Source organism: Ovis canadensis, chromosome 15 (genome assembly GCF_042477335.2).
Source record: "Ovis canadensis isolate MfBH-ARS-UI-01 breed Bighorn chromosome 15, ARS-UI_OviCan_v2, whole genome shotgun sequence".
NCBI lineage: Eukaryota > Metazoa > Chordata > Mammalia > Artiodactyla > Bovidae > Ovis > Ovis canadensis.
In genome coordinates this window covers 60,029,205-60,054,454 of record NC_091259.1, presented here as the reverse complement: position 1 = coordinate 60,054,454, position 25,250 = coordinate 60,029,205, and the positions used below count along the sequence as shown (strand labels likewise).

The following is a 25,250-nucleotide window of genomic DNA, read 5'->3' as shown; positions in this document are numbered from 1 at the left end:
AATTTATTGTGATCCAAACCGTCAAAGGTTTTAGCATAGTCAATGAAGCAGAAGTTTTTCTAGAATTCTCTTGATTTTTCTATGATGCAGTTCAGTTCAGTTCAGTTTAGTTGTTCAGTTGTGTCCAACTCTTTGCGACCCCATGAATCGCAGCACGCTAGGCCTCCCTGTCCATCACCATCTCCCAGAGTTCACTCATACTCACGTCCATCAAGTTGGTGATGCCATCCAGCCATCTCATCCTCTGTAGTCCCCTTTTCCTCCTGCCCCCAATCCCTCCCAGGATCAGAGTCTTTTCCAGCGAGTCAACTCTTTCCCTGAGGTGGCCAAAGTACTGGAGTTTCAGCTTTAGCACTTCCAATGAACACCCAGGACTGATCTCCTTTAGAATGGACTGGTTGGATCTCCTTGCAGTCCAAGGGACTCTCAAGAGTCTTCTCCAACACCACAGTTCAAAAGTATAAATTCTTTGGTGCTCAGCTTTTTGGTGCTCAGCTTTCTTCACAGTCCAACTCTCACATCCATACTTGACCACTGGAAAAATCATAGCCTTGACTAGACGGACCTTTGTTGGCAAAGTAATGTCTCTGCTTTTGAACATGCTATCTAGGTTGGTCATAACTTTCCTTCCAAGGAGTAAGCGTCTTTCAATTTCATGGCTACAGTCACCATCTGCAGTGATTTTGGAGCCCAGAAAAATAAAGTCTGACACTGTTTCCACTGTTTCCCCATCTATTTGCCATGAAGTAATGGGACCAGATGCCATGATCTTTGTTTTCTGAATGTTGAGCTTTAAGCCAACTTTTTCACTCTCCTGTTTCACTTTCATCAAGAGGCTTTTTAGTTCCTCTTCACTTTCTGCCATAAGGGTGGAGTCATCTGCATATCTGAGGTTATTGGTATTTCTCCTGGCAATCTTGATTCCAGCTTGTGCTTCTTCCAGTCCAACGTTTCTCATTATGTACTCTGCATATAAGTTAAATAAGCAGGGTGACAATATACAGCCTTGATGTACTCCTTTTCGTATTTGGAACCAATGCAGTGAATGTTGGCAATTTGATCTCTGGTTCCTTTGCCTTTTCTAAATCCAGCTTGTACATCTGGAAGGTCTCTGTTCACATACTGTTAAATTCTAGTTTGAAAGATTTTGAACATTACCTTGCTATCTAGTGAAATGAGTGCAATTGTGTGGTAGTTTTAACATTCTTTGGGATTCTAATGAAAAGTGACCTTTGCCAGGCCTGTGGCCATTGCTGAGTTTTCCAAATTTGCTGGCATATTGAGTGCAGTAGTTTAACAGGATCATCTTTTAGGATTGAAATAGCTCCATTGGAATTCCATCACATCCACTAGCTTTGTTTGTAGTAATGCTTCCTAAGGCACACTTGACTTCACACTCCAGGATGTCTGGCTCTAGATTTGTGACCGTACCATCATGGTTATCCAGGTCGTTAAGACATTTTTTGTATAGTTCTTCTGTTGTATGCTTGCCACCTCTTCTGAATCTCTTCTGCTTCTGTTAGGTCCTTACCATTTCTGTCCTTCATTGTGCCCGTCTTTGCATGAAATGTTCTCTTAGTATCTCTAATTTTCTTGAAGAGATGTCTGCATTCTTTCCCATTCTATTGTTTTCCTCTATTTCTTTGCATTGTTCACTTTAGAACTTTCTTATTTCTTCTTGCTATTCTTTGCAACTCTGCATTGTTAGATCACATTAAGTTGTATTTTGTTTTTTGCTTTGTTTCCCTTGCCTTAGGAGATAGGTCCACAAAAATACTGCTATAATTTATGTCAAAGTGTATTCTGCCTGTGTTTTCTTCTGGGAGTTTTCTGACTGCACATTTAGGTCTTTAATCCATTTTGAGTTTATTTTTGTATATAATGTGAGAAAATGGTGTTCTAGTTTTATTCTTTGACATGTAAGTGTTATTTTTACCAGCACCATGTATTGAGAGACTGTCCTTTCCCTATTGTATATTCTTGCCTCATTTGTCGTGTGTTAGTTGACCACAATATATGGGTTTATTTCTGGGTTCTCTGTTCATTTTCTTTTAACTATGTGTCTGTGCCAGTACCATACTTTTTTGATGACTGGAGCCTTGTAGTATATACAGCGTGAAGCCAGGGAGTGTGACACTGCCACCTCTGTTCTTGTTTCTCAAGATTACCTTGGCTAGTTGAGATCTTTTATGTTTCCTCATGAATTTTAGAATTATTTTTTCTAGTTCTGTGAATAATGCCATTGATATTTGTATAGGGATTGCATTGAATCTATAGATTGCCTAGGATAGTATGGTCATTTTAATAATAGTCTTCCAATACAAAGATACACGGTATCTTTCTTTTAAAAAACTTTACTTTTGGCTGCACTGGGTCTTTGTTGCTTTGTGCAGTCTTTTTCTAGTTGCAGTGAACAAGGGCTACTCTTCATTGTGACGTAAGGGCATCTCATGGCAATGACTTCTCTTGTTGCAGAGCACAGGGTGTAGGTGCCTGTGCTTCAGTGGTTGCAGCACACAAGCTCAGTAGTTGTGGCTTGTAGGCCGTAGAGCATGGGCTCAGTAGGTGGGATGCACCAGCTTAGTTGCTCTGCATATGCTCTGCATATGGAATCTTCCCAGACCAGGCATCAGACCCGTGCCCCCTGCATTGGCAGCGAATTCTTATCCACTGCACCACCAGAGAAGTCCCGCAGTATCTTTTGTTGTGTTGTCTTCAGTTTCTTTCATTTGTGTCTTATAGTTTTTCCAGTACAGATCTTTTACCTCCTTTGTGAGATTGATTTATAAGTTATTTTGTTAATTTTGATGTGATGGTAAATGGGATTGTTTCTTTATTTTCTCTTTCTGATAGTTTGTTGTTGTATTTTAGTTTTATATCCTGCAACCTTACCAGATTTATTGATGCATGCTGGTAGTTTTTTGGTGGTGTCTTTAGGATATTTTCTGTGTTTGGTATCATGTCATCTGCAAACAGCAACAGTTTTACTTCTTTTCCAATTTGGATTCTTTTTATTTTATGTTTCTTGTCTGATCGCTGTGCCTTGGGCTTCAGGGCTTTATGCAAGGGAGAATTGCATAATCTGAATTTGGAAAAGAGCACTTTGACTGTGATGTAGAGAAAGAATTACAGAGGAGTATCAGTCAGTGCAGGTATACTCTTGCGTAGGTATGATCCCTGTGAGAGATAAGATGGTAGGTTGGATGAGGAGGATGGTAGGCAGAGTTGAGAAATGTTACAGATGTATTTCAGTTCAGTTCAGTCGCTCAGTTGTGTTCAACTCTTTGTGACCTCATGGACTGCAGCACGCCAGGCCTCCCTGTCCATCACCAACTCCTGGAGGTTTTTTTTCCCCAGCATCAGGGTCTTTTCAAATGAGTCAGCTCTTCACATGAGGTGGCCAAAGTATTGGAGTTTCAGCTTCAACATCAGTCCTTCCAATGAACACCCAGGACTGATCTCCTTTAGGATGGACTGGTTGGATCTCCTTGCAGTCCATGGGACTCTCAAGAGTCTTATCCAACACCACAGTTCAAAAGCATCAATTCTTCGGTGCTCAGCTTTCTTTATAGTCCAACTCTCACTATACATCCAGATGTATTTAGTAGGTTGAATTGATAGAAGTGTGTAATCTTTGGCCACCTGATACTTTGGTCACCTGATGCACAGAGCTGACTCATTTGAAAGGACTATGATGCTGGGAAAGATTGAAGGCGAGGAGAAGGGGACGCAGAGGATGAGATGGTTGGTTGGCATCACCAACTCAATGGACATGAGTTTGAGTAAACTCTGGGAGCTGGTGATGGACAGGGAGGCCTGGCATGCTGCAGTCCGTAGGGTCGCAGAGTCAGACACGACTGAGCAGCTGAACTGAACTGAATGGATGTTACAGATGTATTTATAGGTTGAATTGATAGACCTGTGTAATGGATTATATCTTGGGGATAAAGGAGAAGTGATAAAATGACTTCAAGTTCTTGGCTTAATCGCTAGGAGGTAGATGGTGGTACCTTTCACTTGAAGGCACTGGAAAGAGACTGGCTTGCGATGGAATATTATGACTTTGGTTTTGGACATGTTGAACTTGAGGTGATTTTAAGGGGCTTCCCTGGTAGCTTAGACGGTAAAGCGTCAGCTTACAATGTGGGAGACCTGGGTTCGATCCCTGGGTCGGGAAGATCCCCTGGAGAAGGGAATGGCAACCCACTCCAGTATTCATGCTTGGAAAATCCCATGGACCAAGGAGCCTGGTGGGCTACAGTTCATGGGGTCACAAAGAGTTGGACATGCCTGAGTGACTTCACTTCACTTCTTAAGACATCTGACAGATGATGTTGAGTAGGCAGTTAAATAAATATGCCTGGAACTTAGAGGTAAGGACTAGAGGAAAATTTGTTGTATATTTGGTGTTTAGATGGTAAATAAAGTCATGGACATGGATTAGATTGTCTAGGGTGAGAGAATGGAATGAGAAAAGAATAGAGAATAGTATCATCTTGACCATTTAATCACTGAGCAGAAGAGGATAAACTTGGAAAGCAGGCAGTGAAGGGGCAGGTGAAGAGCTAGGAGGAAAACTAAGAGAATGTGATATTCAGAAGTCAAGCAATTCAATTAGAAGAAAATGAACAACTGTGCTAAAAGATGCTGAGAGATCAAATGAAAATAAGCTCTGTTCATTGGGTTTATCATTGTGAAGGTCATTCATAATTTAGTGAAATATAGTGAAATGATTAATGGGAGCTTTTTCAGCTGATAACCTGTTTTATTGAAAAATAGATTGTTTACCTAGAAGAGATGTTATTGATCGTGTAGTTTAGAGAATTAAAAAAAAATTTTTAAGCACTTAGAACCCTTTTCTACCAAATATTACATGAGTCTCAATACAAAGAGATCAAATTAGCTATTCTAATTTAAGTGGGATTATAACACTGCTCCTTTGTATCCCTTCTTCTGTTTACTTCTGGTCTTGAATACCTTTTCATAACCCTTAATACTCTGAAGATCAGTTTGAAAATCTTATCTAGGTGGTCTGCCTGTACTGAAGGAGAAACTGAGTGTTGGGGAGAGGTAGTCCCTTAGCAAAGCATATACTTAGCAGACTTTGAGTTTAGAACTAGTATTAGTACTAGTTACTATACTAATAGTACTAGTACTATTTTGGAATGTTACTGAAACCAAAGTCCTTAGATCCTCTTCCAGGGCATGTGCCACAGACTCTGGACTCTAGTGAAATGTCTGTTCTCTTTTTCCCAGGCCTGCAGTTCTTACCCCTTGAGTCTTCAGGGTCCCTGTGACTTGAAGAAAACATACAAAGAGGGTCTAGAGACAGCCTGCTTCCCCAGCTTTTCATATTTGTGTCCTCAAGGTGATGGGCCCTGTGGTGGTTGTGTGTTTGGCAACTTCCATTCCAACCCAAGGAATTAGCTTGTGAGTTGGCAGTGGTAATCCCATGCTTCTTGTCAGTGAATGACTTTGGGTATGTGTCCAAATTCTGGCCAGTGAGACATGACAATAATGCTACTGGAAACTTTTGAGAAAGTTTCTTTGTTTAAAAAAATAAACAAAAAAAAATGATACCTGAAAGGTGGCCTCTTTTTCTGGTTGTTATTTTCTACTACTTATTTAGAGTAAACTGAATCAGTTTGGTCAAAAGGTGATATTAATACTTATCTCTTAGAATTATTGTAGGAGTAAATTATTTAATGTACTTGGACATACCTGAGAATTGTTTGTTCATTGGATAATAGACCACCCAGCAGAGCTAGGTGGAGGAGTGGGCCACATGTTTGGAATGTTTTAAAAAGTATGAAAAGTGAAAGTGATAGTCGCTCAGTCACTCTATACAACCTAATGGACTTAGCCTTCAAGCCTCCTTTGTCCATGGAATTTTCTAGGCAAGAATACTGGAGTGGGTAGCCATTCCCTTCACCAGGGGATCTTTCTGACCTAGGGATCAAACCTGGGTCTCCTGGACTGCAGGCAAATTCTTTACCACTGAGCCACAGGTATATGGAGAAAGAAAAGATCTTATTTAAATTAGCCTTGAACTTGGTGGTGCTGGGAGTGGGCGAGGATGAGGGAAATAGGCCAAAAGGTGACTGGAACTGGTAATGATTTATAGGGCTGATCTGGGAGAGCTATTAATCAGTGAAACATTGTTAAGCAGTAGCAATATCTTGGGCAGTGCCAGTGAGTGTTTATGTTCCTTTAGGAAACATTGTTAACAAATGTCTTAAGTGTCTGTGTCCTGCTTGATTAATTTGAGGTCTGAAAGACCTGTGGGGAGCCACTTCTTTTTTCTCCTCTAGTGGCTCAGTGCCTGGCCACTGGGGATTACCTCGAAAAGTATTAATACTTGGTAATGACTCAATCTAGGTACTCCTAGCTGAAACTTCTAGCAGAGCTGGAGGGGAGGGTAGGTCAGGGCCTAGGACCCGGTAGAGGCACAGGAGAGGTACCTGGTTTGAGACAACAGCTGATCATTCTTAAAGTATTTTGGAATCAGATTAACCAAGATTCTGAATTTCATCTTTACCATTTATATCATCCTAAATAAGTCAGTAGAAAAGCAAAAATGTAACATTTACCTTTCAGAATTACTGTTATGATTAGAGCTAATGTTTATAAAGTTCCAACCATAGAGCCCCATGCATATTAAGCATTCAAGTACATGATAGTTGTTTTTGCTGTTACTAACAGTTAACAAGGTTAAGTCAATGAGACTGTACTTTCCTTAACTCATCTCTCAGAATAACCATGGATTTCCTTGTTTGTGACCCCTTTGGAGTTCTGTGCTTAGTATTTGTTTTAATTGAGGCTCAGTTGCATGTAAAATTACTAAATTGGATGTAGATGAAAATGGCAGTTGGAGGGATGGAGGAGACATAGCTGTTTTCCTTTGGCTCCAAGCTCCTAAGCGTTGGCCTTAGTCTTCAGAGTTATTCTCTTACTTCTTTATCCTTTATTCCATTTTTTGTTTTCCCGTTAAGTAATTTTTTTTTGCATTTTGTAATTTTTGAAAAATTGTGGTAAAATATACACATGTAAAATTTACTGTTTTAACCATTTTAAAGAGTACAATTCAGTGATGTTAAGTACTTTCACATTGTTGTGCAACCATCCTACCACCCTTCTCCAGAATGTTTTTTGTGTTGCACACCTGAAACTCATTAAACAGTAACTCCCTGTTTCCCTCTCCTTCCAGCCCCCAGCAACTGCTTACTCTACTTTCTGTAACTGAATTTGACTACTCTAAGTACCTCTTACAAGTACTTAGAATCATACGGTTTTTGTGATTCTGTGAGTGGCTTTCACTTAGCATGGCTTCATGGTTCATCCATGTTGTAGCATGTGTCCGAATGTCCTTCCTTTTTATAACTGAATAATTATTCAGTTATATGTATATCTCATTTTTAAAATCTATTCATCTGTCAATGAACACTAGATTGCTTCTACCTTTTGATTATTGTGAATTTCCCATTACTTCCCCTCTTTTTCCCATTGCTTTTTAATATAACAGAAAGCCTCCCTCTCTTTTTCTTTCCAAATACTTACAGAGTACCGTCTTCATGCTCACTGTTTTTAGGTTGGAGAAATGGCAGTGAACAGGGCAAAGTGTTTGGAGCTTAATTCTGCTGATGAGACTGGGCCCCTCTTTGAAAGTCTTGCATGGGCTTGTGCTTTGATTTGCAGAGTTATGTCAGGCCAGAGTTTGTATCAGTGGTGTCTTAACCATCTTGAATGTCAGAAACCTAAGACCAATTTTTCCTTTGGTTTCAACTTTGGCAGCTTTCTCGAGGCCTTTATGAACCCTGAGGCTGAGTTGGTTGCTCCTCTGGTGGGTCAGAGGTTAAAGTGTCTGCCTGCAATGCGGGAGATCTGGGTTCGGCCCCTGGGTTGGGAAGATCCCCTAGAGAAGGAAATGGGAACCCATTCCAGTATTCTTGCCTGGAGAATCCCATGGACGGAGGAGCCTGGTGGGCTACAGTCCACGGGGTCGCAAAGAGTGGGACACGACTGAGCGACTTCACTTTCAGTTTCTCTGTGCTAACCACCTTTCACTCATCTTTATCATAATGCTATCTGTCTCTTTTGCTGGACTGATCTCCCTATCTCCAGGTTCATGCCTTTTCCCTTTAAATTAATCGTCTTCCACAAAGCCTTTATAGACCCTCTCTAGATTATTTTGTCACATTCTGTTGCTGGCTTCTGTCATGGCCTTTAAAACACTGTATGATAATTAATGGTTTCCATGTCACCAAGAAACTCACAGATTTTAGCACTAGATGTTAGTTGAATTTCTGCCGTTTTCTCCCAGCCATCAAGCTTCATTCCTCACCTCATTCACTGAACTTGACTTTGCTATTGACAGACATTCTGGAATGAAAGTGACCTCCTGGGAATCTGATTGGATTTCCTCTTTATTGCTCTCCCATTGTGTTTCGTTCACCCTTGTAGTTGTGTCATTTCTCACTAGGATTAACATAATCCTTTTGTATAGATATAATATGTCTTTTATATTCTTCTTACCTAGCAGAGAATCTAAAGATCTTGATCAGTCCTGATGGTATTTAATATTCTCACTTTTCTTCTGTAAATCTCTTCTACCCTTTTTTTTTCTTTTCTTTTTAATGCCTATTATGGAAAATTTGAAAACTTGGCAACATCTCCCTATAGGGTATTCTTCTTATAGCATACCATGTAGAAGTTAGCTTTGAAAAATTTTCTGCATTTTTTAAAAGTTTTTTTTCCTATTTTATATAAAGATCATATTATATATACTGTTTGTGGAGTGCTTTTAAATTTAATATTAGGTTATAAGCATTTTTTAGTGTCAGATTTTTTGTTCAGCATCTATGACTATGCTATTTGATAGCATTGCATGATGTGATTTATTTACTCATAATCTTATTGTTGGACATCTAGGTTACTTTCCATTTTTAGATATTGTAACATTGGTAAGCACCTTTGTAAATTTTGGTTTGTATTTTTGATAGCTTTGTTCAGATAAAAACGTAGGAATCTAGTAATTGGAATAAAGGTGTAAATTTTTTTTAGGTTCTTGCTGTGTACTGTCAAGTTGTTCTCCTAGTTCATTACAGGGACTTAGTTAGTATTTGTTAAATGAAAGAATATCTGCTCCTCCAAGACTGTACCTAGTCATACTTTGAACAAGAGGGGATGAGTACCCATAACCCCCGTAATGCCTTAAGGCAATGCAAAAGAATGCTCAAATGCACAATTGCACTCATCTCACACGCTAGTAAAGTGATGCTCAAAATTCTCCAAGCCAGGCTTCAGCAATACGTGAACCGTGAACTCCCTGATGTTCAAGCTGGTTTTAGAAAAGGCAGAGGAACCAGGCTCAAAGTGCCAACATCCACTGGGTCATGGAAAAAGCAAGAGAGTTCCAGAAAAACATCTATTTCTGCTTTATTGACTATGCCAAAGCCCTTGACTGTGTGGATCACAATAAACTGTGGAAAATTCTGAAAGAGATGGGAGTACCAGACCACCTAACCTGCCTCTTGAGAAATCTGTATGCAGGTCAGGAAGCAATAGTTAGAACTGGACATGGACCAACAGACTGGTTCCAAATAGGAAAAGGAGTACGTCAAGGCTGTATATTGTCACCCTGCTTATTTAACTTATATGCAGAGTACATCATGAGAAATGCTGGGCTGGAAGAAACACAAGCTGGAATCAAGATTGCCGGGAGAAATATCAGTAACCTCAGATATGCAGATGACACCACCCTTATGGTAGAGAGTGAAGAGGAGCTAAAAAGCCTCTTGATGAAAGTGAAAGAGGAGAGTGAAAAAGTTGGCTTAAAGCTCAACATTCAGAAAACAAAGATCATGGCATCTGGTCCCATCACTTCATGGCAAATAGATGGGGAAACAGTGGAAACAGTGTCAGACTTTATTTTTTGGGGGCTCCAAAATCACTGCAGATGGTGACTGCAGCCATGAAATTAAAAGACGCTTACTCCTTGGAAGAGAAGTTATGACCAACCTAGACAGTATATTCAAAAGCAGGGACATTACTTTGCCGACTAAGGTTTGGCTAGTCAAGGCTATGGTTTTTCCTGTGGTCATGTATGGATGTGAAAGTTGGACTATGAAGAAAGCTGAGCGCCGAAGAATTGATGCTTTTGAACTGTGGTGTTGGAGAAGACTCTTGAGAGTCGCTTGGACTGCAAGGAGATCCAACCAGTCCATTCTGAAGGAGATCAACCCTGGGATTTCTTTGGAGGGAATGATGCTAAAGCTGAAACTCCAGTACTTTGGCCACCTCATGTGAAGAGTTGACTCATTGGAAAAGACTCTGATGCTGAGAGGAATTGGGGGCAGGAGGAGAAGGGGACGACCGAGGATGAGATGGCTGGATGACATCACTGACTCGATGGACGTGAGTATGAGTGAACTCCAGGAGATGGTGATGAACAGGGAGGCCTGGCGTGCTGCAATTCATGGGGTCACAAAGAGTTGGACACGACTGAGCGACTGAACTGAACTGAAGTGTCCTCTATCCTCATTTGTTCATAGTCGGACTTTATTCTCTTGTTAGTTTTGGATTTACTTGGTTTGTCTTTTTTTCAGGTCAAGTAAAATCAGGTTTTTTTACTCCTTCTTTCTCAAGAAGAGATACTGACTTTCTCTGTATTTGTTTGTATTCCTTCTTCATTCTCCCATCATTCATTAGTGGCATCTTCTGACTCAGGCAGAGGTCTCTTCCTGAAACCATAGAGTATTGAAAAACTTGACCAGTCTCATAAGAAATGTTTAAAATCTGGAAAGAAAGGAAGCCCTATTAGAAGAAACATCTAGTACTAGTTTCTTAAAGATAGAAGGAGACTCTTGTTTCTCTCTGAGCTGAGTGATCTTCAGTTCAGTTCAGTCACTCAGTTGTGTCCGACTCTTTGTGACCCCATGAATCACAGCACACCAGGCCTCCCTGTCATCACCAACTCCCGGAGTTCACTCAGACTCACATCCATCGAGTCAGTGATGCCATCCAGCCATCTCATCCTCTGTCATCCCCTTCTCCTCCTGCCCCCAATCCCTCCCAGCATCAGTCTTTTCCAGTGAGTCAACTCTTCGCATGAGGTGGCCAAAGAACTGGAGTTTCAGCTTTAGCATCATTCCCTCCAAAGAAATCCCAGGGTTGATCTCCTTCAGAATGGACTGGTTGGATCTCCTTGCAGTCCAAGGGACCCTCAAGAGTCTTCTCCAATACCACAGTTCAAAAGCATCAATTCTTCGGCGCTCAGCTTTCTTCATAGTCCAACTTTCACATCCATACATGACCACAGGAAAAACCATAGCCTTGACTAGACGGACCTTAGTCGGCAAAGTAATGTCTCTGCTTTTGAATATGCTATCTAGGTTGGTCATAACTTTCCTTCCAAGGAGTAAGCGTCTTTCAGTTTCATGGCTGCAGTCACCATCTACAGTGATTTTGGAGCCCCCCCCCAAAATAAAGTCTGACACTGTTTCCACTGTTTCCCCATCTATTTGCCATGAAGTGATGGGACCAGATGCCATGATCTTTGTTTTCTGAATGTTGAGCTTTAAGCCAACTTTTTCACTCTCCTCTTTCACTTTCATCAAGAGGCTTTTTAGCTCCTCTTCACTCTCTACCATAAGGGTGGTGTCATCTGCATATCTGAGGTTATTGATATTTCTCCCAGCAATCTTGATTCCAGCTTGTGTTTCTTCCAGCCCAACATTTCTCATGATGTACTTAAACTTTAATCTCTTTCAGAGTTCTTTATCTGTGAGACAGACCTACAAGAATACTTGCCACACAAAGCTTGGTAAGATTAATTGATTCTTGGTATGATTAGTCAATTCACAATACATCCTTTTTTGTTGTTGTTCTTTTTAAAGAAAGTATCAGCATTGACTTATATTTCTATACTTATTTACTGGACAGAAAAGAATTGTTTATCTTAATTCATTTTTATACAAGTTAACTTCTAATTTTTTTTCCCACACACTACATTCTTTTTGAATTGCTGCTTGTGAAGATTGTGTAATAAATTCAGAGAGGTGTTCTTGTTGTCACAGAACTATGATACCTTGCATTCATTCATTCAGCTAGTCATCCATTATTTATTCAGCTGGTCAACTGAATGAGCCTCACTTACTGTGGCTTTATGCTAAATATTAGGGAAGAAGACAGCAAATAAGTTGTAATTCAGGGTTGGTAGTAATGATGACAGCAACAAACAGCAGTTTCCTTCTATGTGCTGAGCCCGCGACCTATGTTAATTCATTTAATTGTCATAGTAAACTTTTAAGGTAGGTGTATAATTACTGTGCTCTACAAATTATAGTGAGGTACAAAGGAGAGTATAAAAATAGTTAGCATTTAGTGAATGCCCACATGAACCAAATGTTCCATAAATATCTGATGTATATTTTCTTTCATGCTCACCACAACTCTGAAGGTTTGGGAGAGTATCTTTTGTACCTAAGCAAATAGAGTCTCAGGAATATTAAGAAATGTGCTAATAAGTTCATATAGTTTATAAGAAGTGGAGTTGGAATTGAACCCACTTTTAGTCTTGGTTTTTATGATTTTGTTGGTTCAAAGCAGGAGGGTAGGTAAAGCTCTTTAGGCCAAGGAATTATGGGATCAGAGATATCAGAGTCTATTGCCTTTTAAGAGAATTGGAGGTAAACTGAAAGATAACTTCCTTAAAATTGTGAGTTTGTGTCTACCATTTCCCTACATGTCTCCACCTTTCCAGGACAAAGTAATCCTCTCATACCAGTGTGACTGTGTAGGTACTTTTTAAGTACCATACTAGTGGCTCTTGCTGTTCATTGATGGCACATGACACTTCTGAATGCTTTAGCCAAGTGCCTAATAACTGAAAATGTTATATTCATTCAGGACAGCTGCACCATGAAACCAGATGGGATTTTAAATTGGCATGTGCATATTTTTAAACTAATTTAAAAATGTCAGTTTGCAACCTGATGTTGCCATGTAGATTGTTAAATATTTTTCTCCAATAAAAGATAGGAAATGTTTCATTAAACTCCTGTTAAATTGTTCACACTTGTTGCACACTGCACAGATGTGCTCAGCTGGGTGAAATGGTTTTACAGGATTGTTATGTGGTAGAAAAGAGAAAAATGTTCAGTTTTAGTTTGAAGTTCAGAATGGCTATTGAGTAAAAAGAATGAGTATAGTTTTTGTAGTTTATGTAACTGACTTCAACAGTTGCTTTTGTAGTTGTTCTATATAAATTGAACCATGGTGTTATAACTTTGAGAGGCATAGACTAATGGAGAGACCCATTTAAAACAGGTTGTATTTAAAACTATTTGCATCAGATGAGCCCTGTCTCGTCACTTTTCTTGCCATTTTTGGAAAAAAAAAAAAAAAAGATTGTGGTAAAATATACCATCTCTTCACATTTTGCAGCAACTTCCTGACTGGTCTCCCTGCTTCTGTCTCACCTCCCCCAGATCATCTTCCATACTGCTGCTTTGTGAGCTTTGTTAAACATAGATTTTCACTCCTATTTCCTTCATTAAAACTTTCAGAGGTTTCCTATAGCCTTGAGGATAAAATTCAGGCTCCTTAGTTTAGCTTGCAGAACTTTTTCATGGTTTGGTCTCTGTCTGCCTCATTAGCCTCAAGTCATCTTTTTCATGTTGTTTCAGCCAGCCTAAGCTACTTGACATTTATTGTCAGGTTAAATTCCTGTACCTTCATCAATGCTGTTGTCTCTGTTTGTGACACTCTCTCACCCATTCTTCATTTCCCAACCTTTCGGAGTGTAGCTTGGGCTCATTTCTAAGCAGCCTCCCTTGTGATTCCCTCACCCTATGCCACATTTCACCATGGGGTTCTGAGCCTCTCCTTTTGTGTTCTTCATAGTTTCTGGTACTTCTCTTTATCATAGAGCATATAGCACATGGTATTATTAACAATTTAAATTTCTGTCTGCCAGTAGAATTTATTTCTCTTTCTTTAGCTCCTAACCCTTAATAGATGTTCAGAAAATGTGCTAAATGACTATTTTTAATCCAAAGAGCATATTTTAGATTTTTATATAAAGGGGATATATTAATTTGTCACCAAAAGTGTGATGAATTTTGAACAGTGTCTTTGTTTTCATTTTGCTGAGTTGTGAAATTTTTCCAGTATTTGAAAGAAGTTCCTTATAGAATCAACTATAGTTTAATTACATGCCAAACTTGAAACAGGAAATAAACCCTCTTCTTCATCAGTAGTGGAGCTTTGGTTTGGAGAGAGCGACTGAACAAAGACTTTCTGATTGTCTCTAGCTATTGTGGTTCCTACCTCTTTCCTCAAGTTAGGATGATGGTGGGTAATTATATTGATTCTACCCTAGAAGGGACATTGAACTGATGGAGCAGAGACTCTATTGGCCTGTGATAATAAGAAAGGTGGACCAAGCTCTTTGTTATCCAGTGTCATTCATAAGAGACATTTACTGGGAATTTAATAAGTGCAAGGTGCTGTGATACAGAAATAAATTAGGTAGGGCTCCTGCCAAACTGCCCTCTAGACTGTGTGTTCCTCAGAAAATACACATGATCTAGACACAACCCTGTCCAGTTGAACTTTCTGCAGTGATGAAAATACTCTGTATCTGGGTTGTCCAGTGTGGTAGTCACCAGCCATATGTTGCTCTTGAGTGCTTGAAATGTAGCTAGTGAGGCTGAGGAACTGAATTTTAAATTTTATTTAGTTTTAGTTAATGTAAATTTGAATTGAGGAAGATACATGCAGCTAATGTGTGGGAAAGCACACATCTAGAAGGTAGGTAGAACCAGTAGGTAGACAGATGTATAAGTAAGGAAGTATAATTAAGTGTAATAGGTGCTATGATAGAAATATATCTAGTGCTTTGTCTAGGGTTGGGTCAGGTAATATCTGCGGTAAAGTGGAACCCAAAGGAAGAAGTAGATTTGTCAGTTCTGGGAGTGGGGAGAGGGATTCAAGAAAAGTTTCGTACCTTTATGAGTCTTAAAAGATGAATGAATATACTTGATTGGCACCTGCTAGGTTAAACAGTCATCGCTATCTTAGAGCGTTCAGTTTACTAGTTTTCCAAGAATCAAGGCACAGTAAAAACATAGTTATGCCTGAAACCTCACTGTATACAATATAATATTATCTTTGATTCCAAAAGAAGTTTGGAGATTAAAAACTTGTAAATATTTCTGGCCATTATTATTAGAGCACTTACTATATAAAATTGATGAGAAAGCTGCTAAGTTGATAATTCTTTTATTATATAATGATATAATGTTACATTAGTTGGCATTTGCACTTTAAAATAGGGGAAGATGTTCAATTTTCACATGAACAAGAGCATTTACTAGATACAGGCTAGTTTTCTAGCCACTGGCAATAGAGTAAGACAGATATGTTATTGCTATTATGAGAGCTATCGATTGGAGAAGCGCAGCATACTTTTGTGTTAATCTGTATGTGGATGTATGCCATCTGTATAAAGATAACAACATGGTATTGTTGAATATGGGATGAATGCTATGGATATTACTACCTCAGGTCTAAAGGAGAGGAACACTGTGGTCTGGGACGATTATAACAGATTTTGTAAAACTGAATGGAACTAGAGTTGTTTCATGTATGTGGATGGAACCTAAGTAGACCGAATTTTGGTGGTGGTGAGTCTCTCTGAAACTACAGCAACAAGGGTGCTGAAGCAGGAACACAGGTCATATTTAAGGAGCAGCGGGCTTCTTGTTTGGCAGGTGCTCCAAGTTCTTGAAAAGGTGTATTTGGAAACAAAGGCAAGAGCCAGTTTACAGAAAGGTCTTACATGCTAATGAAGGTGTATAGTCTTTATTCTGAAGGTAGTGGGGAGCTAGTGGAAGGTTTTATTTGGGATTTGCTGTCTTTCTTTTTTTCCCAGAAACAGTTGTGGGTTATCTTGAACTCTTGGGTGGATGGCCTTGCAGATGCACCATACTTTTGTGTGTGTGAGTGTTTATGAGGAATCATGGATTGCATCATGGATGCTTATAGGAACCCTCCCTTGTGAGATGGATATACCCTTTCAATCTGACTTTATTCATTTATGCAGTCATTTATGTATTCAAATATGAGTGCTTCTCTGTGCCAGGTTCTATGCCTGGGGATGTAAATTATAGGTGTAAATATATCTAGATGTAAATATAATTTCTGCCCTCAAGGAGCTCATAATCAGACCTTCATCTGGTGTCAGTTTTTGTTTGATGAATCACCTGCCCCACCCTGAGGACTAGGGATGAGGGTCCCCATGGTTGGTGCTGACCATCCATTTTAGACATTCCCTGGTTCCTACCGCATGGCAGTGACTTCTTTTCCTCCCTAATAGATGCTTGTTTCTCCTCTCACTTTGCCAGCCAGAGAATTCTTGCTTCCCCTGCAGCCTGTTGCCTGGCTAGAACACTGTGGCTTTTTCTATTTCTGTCACTTTATGTTAATTAAGCTAATTATGGCTTAAAAAAATTTTCCACCTGCATATGTGTCTGTTTGTCTAAGGGAGAATAGAGGAGAGGAAGTATATTTTATGCAAGTTTCTGAGCAAAAAGAGCTCTACTGAGAGCATCCCAGCTGCTAGGTGAGCCAGAACTGCTCCTGAGACATCCCTGGATTATGAACATCCTTGTGAGGACCAAGACAAACCCAGTTAATAAGAGAGCTAAGAAAAATAAAGTGTAAACTTTAAAAATTGCTCTTTGTTTGAGATAAGCCAACAAATGAGACATTTCAAGCATGAAGGAAGAAAGGGAAAAAACCCAACATTTGTTGAGGAGCAGCCACTGATCTGAGTGCTTTGCCTGTAGTTCCTCCATCAAGTCTTGAAGATAGATAACATTTCTGTTTTGCTGATGAGGAAATTGAGGCTCAGAGAGGTGGGATACAAGGTCTGTGTTTGAATCCTGGCTCCTCTACTTTTTTCCCCTTTGCTTTTTAGTTGTGAGATTTTTGAAATTTAACTGCATGATTCTTGTCTTAATTGGTGGTTAAAAAAAAGGGGGTGGCAGCCAGTAATGCTTAAGTCAAAGGATTCTTTTTTAGGATTAAATGAAAAACCTCCTGTGGAAAAATCTAATTCAGAAATATAGTAGGTGCTCAGTTAAGTTTGGTTGAAATGTGAACCTCTTGTCACTTTGTTTAATCAGGGATTCCGTTTAAAGAATGGATTAAAATTCCTGGAAAAACTAAGATATTTTTACAAAGCAACATGGAGAATTAGATGTGGCCTAGGGTGTAATAAGTTCAGCTAACAGGTATATTTATTATTTGGTGCATTAGGTTTATTTGACAGAAGCATCAGAGAAAGGAACTCATGGGCTGAGGAGTCTTCCCTTGAGTAGTGAGTACCGATTGTGCAGAAAATTAGATTAGTTCCATGTACCCTCTCTTCTGTCCTCAAGCTCTCCTTAGGCCCCCGTTCATGCTGCTGGCACTTTAGTTTGGCTTATTGTGCTTCTTTTTCTTTTTTAAAGTTTCTACTTTTCAGATAAATCAGCACTGGCACATAAGTCTTATAAACTGTGAGATATGAGGGAATAAATAAATAGAAACAAGGGAGATTTGCTTAGTATTGGGAATGGAGTTAAGTTCTAGCTTATGTTTGTGGGGTGGAGATACAAAGTGTGATGTTTGTTCTGCAGAGTCTTGGGCTAAAGGGGACAGCCTGTTGCCCAGAGTAAATATGAAAACTACTCAAAAGTACAAAATGCCACCAAAGTAGGATGGTGGAACTTGAGTCTATGATATTGGAGGCAGTATTGAGATTGGGATGCTGGAGACTGGGGTCTTAGTAGACGCGTGTGTGTTTCCTGCCTGTGATGATATAGAACTGCATTATTTTGCTTTTGGGCATGGAGTTACTGTAATTGAGGAACCAATTACATTTAATGATGTTTTTATTTTATTTTTTATAAGAATAATTTTGATGTTTCTACAATGTTTCTATATTGGTTGTACAGTCTAATGTGGGTCTCTTCAATTGAAAGCTTAGATTATCAGGACTAGCCTGAGTGGTTTTCTTTGTCAACCTCTATCTGCAATATTTTATATAGTATTTTATGTTGTAGTATAGTGGTTAAGGGCCTTGGCTTTGGAGTCAGATTGCCTGAGTTTGAATTTAGTCTCAGGGAACTATTAGGTTGGTGGAAATGTAATTGCAGTTTCGGACCATGATTTTTAAATCATTATAACAAGGCTCAAACACATCTTTATTAATCAAATTAGGAACCATAATAATCAACACATTTTTGCCAATGAGAAATAAGTTTGTTTATTTCTGTTGCATAAAAATCCGTGCCTCGGGATTCGATGAACTCTTGAAAAGCATTTTCTGCCTTCTGCTGGTTGTGGAAGCGTTTTCCCTGCAAAAAGATTTTGAGTGCTTGAAGAAGTGGTAGTCAGTTGGCAAGAGGTAAGGTGAATGTGACGGTGAAGCAAAACTTTGTAGTCCAGTCGTTCAACATTTTGTTTTTTCCAAGGTGATGTATAACTTAAAATTTTTTAGTTAGAGGATAATTGCTTTACAATATTGTAATAGCTTTTATGCCACAGGTAAACATATGTCCTCCACCTCTTGAACCCCCCTCCTACCTCCCTCCCTATCCCACCCCTCTAGGTTGTCACAGAATGCTGGCTTTGGGTTCCCTGTGTCATACATCCAGCTCCCACTGGCTATATGTTTTATGTACTGTAATGTGTATGTTTCAGTGCTTTTCTCTCAAATCATCCTACCCTCTTTTGAAGCATTGGTTATGCTACGTTCTGTCAAGAGTTGTCATGGAGAAGAAGTGGGCCCTTTCTGTTGACCAGTGCTAGCCACAGGCATTGCAGTTTTTGGTGCATTTCATTATTTGCTGACCATACTTCTCAGATGTAACAGTTTTGGTAGGATTCAGAAAGCTGTGGTGGATCGGACCAGCAGCAGACCACGAAACAGTGACCATGACCTTTTTTTGAGGCAAGTTTGCTTTGAAGCTTTTAAAGAAGTGCTTCGAAGCTTTTTCTTATTCCAGCCACTGAGCTGGTCATTGCTGGTATCATACAAAATTCACTTTTTGTCACAGATCACAGTCTGATTAAGAAATGGTCGGTTGTGGTGTAGAATAAGCGAAGACACTTCAGAATAACAATTTTTTAAAAAAATTTTCAGTCAGCTCATGAGACACTGACTTATCGAGCTTTGTCATCTTTCTAATTTGCTTCAGATGTCAAACAACTGTAGAATGGTTGACATTGAGTACTTGGGCAACTTCTTTTGTAGTTCTAAGAGGATCAGCTTCGATGATCCTCCCAGTTGGTCATTGTCAACTATGATGGCCAGTCACTGTGCTCAGCTTCAGGGCTGTCATCTCCTTTGCAAAACTTCTTGAACCACCACTGCACTGTATGTTCATTAGCAGTTCCTGGGTCAAATGCATTGTTGATGTTGCAAGTTGTCTCCACTGCTTTACTACCCATTTTGAACTTGAACAAGAAAATCACTCAAATTTGCTTTTTGTCCTAACATCATTTACCTAGTTTAAAAATAAATCTAAAATGAGCAGCAAGTAACAAGTCATTAGCAAAAAAAAAAAAAAAGACATAAAGTAAGAAATGCTCATTAAAATGATGGATAACATAACCACATTTATTTAAGAATGTATTCCAGTATCAAAAAGCAAAGTTCAGCAGTTTAAAACCGCAATTACTTTTGCACCAACCTAATAACTATATGATCTTGAGCAATTGGGTTGACTTTGCTTGTCTTAGCCTTCTCATTTGTGAAAGAGAGGTCATAATATTTGGGATTATGGTCAGGGTCAGGTGAAATAATGTGCTCACTTACAGTAAGCACTTACAAACATTAACTATTACATTTTACTTGAGGTAAGACTACCATATGTGCCAGCTTGCTTATTTACTTATAAGTTGTGGCAAAAAATACATGTCATAAAATTTATCATCTTAACCATTTTTAAGTATACAGTTCAGTGATATTAAGCACATTGGTATTCTTATACAATCTTCCCACCATCCGTCTCCAGAACTCTTTCATCTTGCAAGACTGAAACATTATACCTATTGACCCCCCCAGGGACCCATCCCCCAACTCCTGGCAACCACCATTCTGTTTCCTATCTCTGTGATTTTGACTACTCGAAGTGCCTCATTTAAGTGGAATCATACAGTATTTGTTTTTTGTGACTGGCTTCTTTGAGTTAGCATAATGTCCTCGAGGTTCATCCATGTTATACCGTATGTCAGAATTTCCTTTCTTTTTAAGGCTGAATAATTGTGTGTGTGTATGTGTATGTATGTGTATATATACAAACATATGCCAAATTTGGCTTATCCCTTCACCATTGATGAATACTTGAGTTCTTAGCTATTATGAATAATGCCACTATGAACACAGATGTACAAACATCTCTCTGAGACCCTGCTTTTATTTTATTTGAGTATAAACCCAGAAGTGGAACTGCTAGGTCATATGTAATTCTGTGTTTAATTTTTTGAGAAAACATTATAGTGTTTTCCACAGCAGCAGTACCATTTTATATTCCCACTAATAGTGCATGATAATTCCAATTTCTCCACAGTGTCACCAACACTTGTGATTTTCTGTGTGTGTGTGTGTCTTTTTGGTAATAGGCATCCTAATGAGTGTGCGATAGTATCTCATTGTGGTTTTCATTTGCGTTTCCCTAATGATCAGTGATTGAGGGCAGAAGGAAAAGGGGACGACAGAGGATGAGATGGTTGGGTGGCATCACTGACTCAATGGACATGGGTTTGGATGAACTCCGGGAGTTGGTGATGGACAGGGAGGCCTGGTGTGCTGCCATCCATGGGGTTGCAAAGAGTCAGACACGACTGAGCAACTGAACTGAATGATCAGTAATATTGAGAATCTTTTCAGTGCTTGTTGACCACTTGTATATCTCCTTCGGAAAAATGTCTCTTCAGATTCTTTGCCCATTTTTGAATCAGGTTTTTCTTGTTGTGAGTTTTAGGAGTTACCTATATGTTCTGGATTTTAATCCCTTATCAATATATGATTTGCAAAGATTTTCTTCCATTTTATAGGTTGCCTTTTTTACTCTGTTGATAATGTCTTTTGATATATAAAATCTTATTTTAAAAAATATGTGGTTTTTATTAAATTCTACTTTTATCTTAATATTTTGATCTTTTTGTGTCATAATGTAATCATAGGTTTGTGTAACCACTACCGCAGTCAAGGTACCGAATAGTTCCAACACCCCAAAAAACTTCCTTGTTACAGCTAGCTTTTTAATAAGTGCTTTTTAGTAATGTTATTAAGATGTCTTGTTTGGGAATCATCAAGGTCAGCTGCAAATCCTTTTGAAGTGCTAATAACTTTTCATTGGCTTGCTCGGGGATGCTGTGGACTTTTCTTTTTGTCTTTCCCTCTTTCTTTTTCCCCACTTTGGTGACCTTGGAAATCAGATCCAGCCAACTCTGTTTTCATGAAGCGTAGCACTGCTGACCAAATAGTTAAATGTAGAGATATTAGATTTTATGGTATACAATTTTGATAATCATTCTGTTAAAGGGTGATTTTAAATCTTTTCTTATGATCTCTTAGTCCTTAGCTTATTAATTTATGGCCTTTATGAATAAGTGCTACAGCCAGGTCTTAATTATACTTCAGTTATATCTGATAGAGTACCTGAAGAACTATGCACAGAGGTTCATGACATTGTACAGGAGGCAGTGATCAAGACCATCCCCGAGAAAAAGAAATGCAAAAAGGCAAAATGGTTGTCTGACAAGGCCTTACAAATAGCTGAGAAAAGAAGAGAAGGAAAAGGAGAAAAGGAGAGATATACCCATTTGAATGCGGAGTTCCAAAGAATAGTAAGGAGAGATAAATCCTTCCTCAGTGATCAATGCAGAGAAATAGAGGAAAACAATAGAATGGGAGAGACTAAAGATCTCTTCAATAAAATTAGAGATACCAAGGGAACTTTTCATGCAAAGACGGGCACAATAAAGGACAGAAATGGTATGGACCTAACAGAAACAAAAGATATTAAGAAGAGGTGGCAAGAATACACAGAAGAACTGTCCAAAGAAGATCTTCATGACCCAGATAACCATGATGATGTGATCACTTACCTAGAGCCAGACATCCTGGAATGCGAAGTCAAGTGGGCTTTAGGAAGCATCACTACGAAGCATGACAGGCTTCCCAGTCCTTCTTTATGTCCTGGAGTTTGCTCAAACTCATGTCCATTGAGTCAGTATTGCCATCCAACCATCTCATCCTCTGTTGTCCCCTTCTCTTGCTCTCAATCTTTCCCAGCATCAGGGTCTTTTCCAGTGAGTCAACTCTTCACATCAGGTGGCCAAAGTATTAGAGCTTCAGCTTTAGCCCAGTCCTTCCAATGAATATTCAAAGTTGATCTCCTTTAGGGTTAACTGGTTGTAGTCCAAGGGACTCTCAAGAGTCTTCTCCAGCACTACAGTTTGAAAGCATCAATTCTTGGGCACTCAACCTTCTTTATGGTCCAACTATCATCAATACATGACTACTGGAAGAACCATAGCTTAGACTATACAGACCTTTGTCAGCAAAGTTATGTTTCTGCTTTTTAATATGCTGTGTACGTTGGTCATAGCTCTTCTTCCAAGAAGCAAGCATCTTTTAATTTAGTGGCTGTAGTCAATGTCCCCAGTAATTTTGGAGCCCAAGAAAATGAAATTTGACAGTGTTTCCACATTTTCCTCATCTATTTGGCATGAAGTGATAGGAGCAGATGCCATGATCTTCATTTTCTGAATGTTGAATTTTAAGCCAGCTTTTTCACCCTCCTCTTTCACCTTCATCAAGAGGCTTTTTAGTTCCTCTTCACTTTTTGCCATTAAAGTGTTATCATCTGCATATCTCAGGTTGTTGATAATTCTCTCTCTAGATCTTGTTATTGTTGTTCAGTTGCTCAGTTGTGTCCGACTCTTTGTGACCTCATTGCTGCAGCACGCCAGGCTTTCCTATCCTTCACCAACTCCTGGAGCTTGCTCAAATTCATGTCCTTTGAGTTGGTGATGCCATCCAACCATCTCATCCTCTATCATCCCCTTCTCCTGCCTTCTATCTTTCCCAGCCTCAGGGTCTTTTCCAATGAGTCGGCACTTCACATCAGGTGTCCAAAATATTGGATCTTAATTCATTTAATTTTTATGAACTGCAAAATGGGTGAGGTGACAACTCCTATCTCATGGGCTTTTTGGTTGTGTTGAGTAAAGAAGGAGTTATCTGGCTTTCAATAAGTGTTCATTTTATTGTGAATAGTAAGAATGTTGATAAATGGAACCTGAAACAACCCCCAGATTACATTTTTAAAGTTTTTTAATAACAGCTTTATTGAGCTATAATCCACATGCCATACATTTCACCCATTTGAAACATACAGCTCAGTGCCTTTTTATTCATGAAATTGTGCAGCCATCATCACAGTCAATTTTAGAACATTTTCATTATCCCACAGAGAAACATATACCCTTTAGCAGTCACCCCACACTTATCCCATCTCCACAGCCCTAGGCAAACACTAATCGGTCTTCTACAGTAGGCTTGGCTAGTCTGGATATTCCATATAAATGTTACCATAAAATATTTGGCTTTTTATGACCAGACTTCATTCATTTAAGCATTGTAATGTTTTCAGGGTTCATCCATGTTGTCTCATGTATCCATACTTCATTCCTTTTTATCGCGGAGTATCCCAGTATATGGATATTTATCTATTCATCAGTTAATGTTAAATTAAATCAATAAATTAATAAACTTAATATAAATTAATTTAATATATAAATATTATATAAATATATAAACATTATATAAATATATAAACATAAATAAATAAATTTAATTTAAATTAATAAATTGATCAGTTTATTTGTCTATTCATCAGCTAATGCTTCTCAGCTGTTGCAAATAATGCTGCTGTGAACATTTGTATCTGAAATTTTTGTGTGGATATATGTTATATGTTTTCATTTTCCTTAGGTAGAGGAATTCTAGGGGTGGAATTGCTGGATCATATTATAAGTTTATGTTTAACCCTTCGAGGAACTCCAGACTGTTTTCTCAAGTGGTTGTACCATTTTATTCCCCCAGCAGTATATGAGGGTTTCACTTTCTCCACATGCTCTCCACCATTTGTCTTTTTTATTTTAGTCATCCTGGTGAATGTGAACTGAGTGGTATCTCGTGATTTGATTTGTATTTCCTTTATGGCTAATGATGCTATCTTTTCATGTGTTTATTGTCCATCTTATTACTATTATTACGTATCTCTCTGTGTTTTACTATGATCTGAATCCAAAGATGTTCTTATTAATACTTGCTGATTTGTTAGCTGATTATAAGAGGAACCCAGAGGAAGAAAAATAGGGCTTCATTTTATCAATCTCTCCTTTTTTAGTTAATTCTACATTCAGTTCAATTCAGTTAAGTCGTTCAGTCGTGTCCGACTCTTTGCGACCCCATGTATCGCAGCACGCCAAGCCACCCTGTCCATCACCAACTCCCTGAGTTTACTCAAACTCATGTCCATCGAGTCGGTGATGCCATCCAGCCATCTCATCCTCTGTCATCCCCTTCTCCTCCTGCCCCCAATCCCTCCCAGCATCAGAGTCTTTTCCAATGAGTCAACTCTTCACATGAGGTGGCCAAAGTACTGGAGTTTCAGCTTTAGCATCATTCCTTCCAATGAACACCCGGGACTGATCTCCTTTAGGATGGACTGGTTGGATCTCCTTGCAGTCCAAGCGACTCTCAAGAGTCTTCTCCAACACCACAGTTCGAAAGCATCAGTTCTTCGGCGCTCAGCTTTCTTCACAGTCCAACTCTCACATCCATACATGACCATTGGAAAAACCATAGACTTGACTAGACTGACTTTTGTTGGCAAAGTAATATCTCTGCTTTTCAACATGCTAATCTAGGTTGGTCATAACTTCCCTTCCAGGGAGTAAGCGTCTTTTAATTTCATGGCTACAATCACCATCTGCAGTGATTTTGGAGCCCCCAAAAGAAAGTCTTCCACTGTTTCCCCATCTATTTGCCATGAAGTGATGGGACCAGATGCCATGATCTTTGTTTTCTGAATGTTGAGCTTTAAGCCAACTTTTTCACTCTCTTCTTTCACTTTCATCAAGAGGCTTTTTAGTTCCTCTTCACTTTCTGCCAAATGGGTAGT

General features: G+C 39.0%; 1 protein-coding gene across 5 annotated transcripts in view; it reads left to right on the top strand.

Moving 5' to 3' along the window:
- The window catches only part of FAM168A (family with sequence similarity 168 member A), a 206,907-nt gene that overhangs the window by 43,382 nt on the left and 138,275 nt on the right, over positions 1 to 25,250 (top strand). For 2 of the 5 annotated variants that reach the window (XM_069553036.1, XM_069553038.1), the window contains exon 1: positions 11,769 to 11,821. The exons of the other annotated variants lie outside the window; for them this stretch is intronic. The gene's annotated coding sequence lies outside the window, so the exon portion shown is untranslated. Of the gene's footprint in view, positions 1 to 11,768; positions 11,822 to 25,250 lie in introns of those variants that run through there. 5 annotated transcript variants of the gene reach the window in all.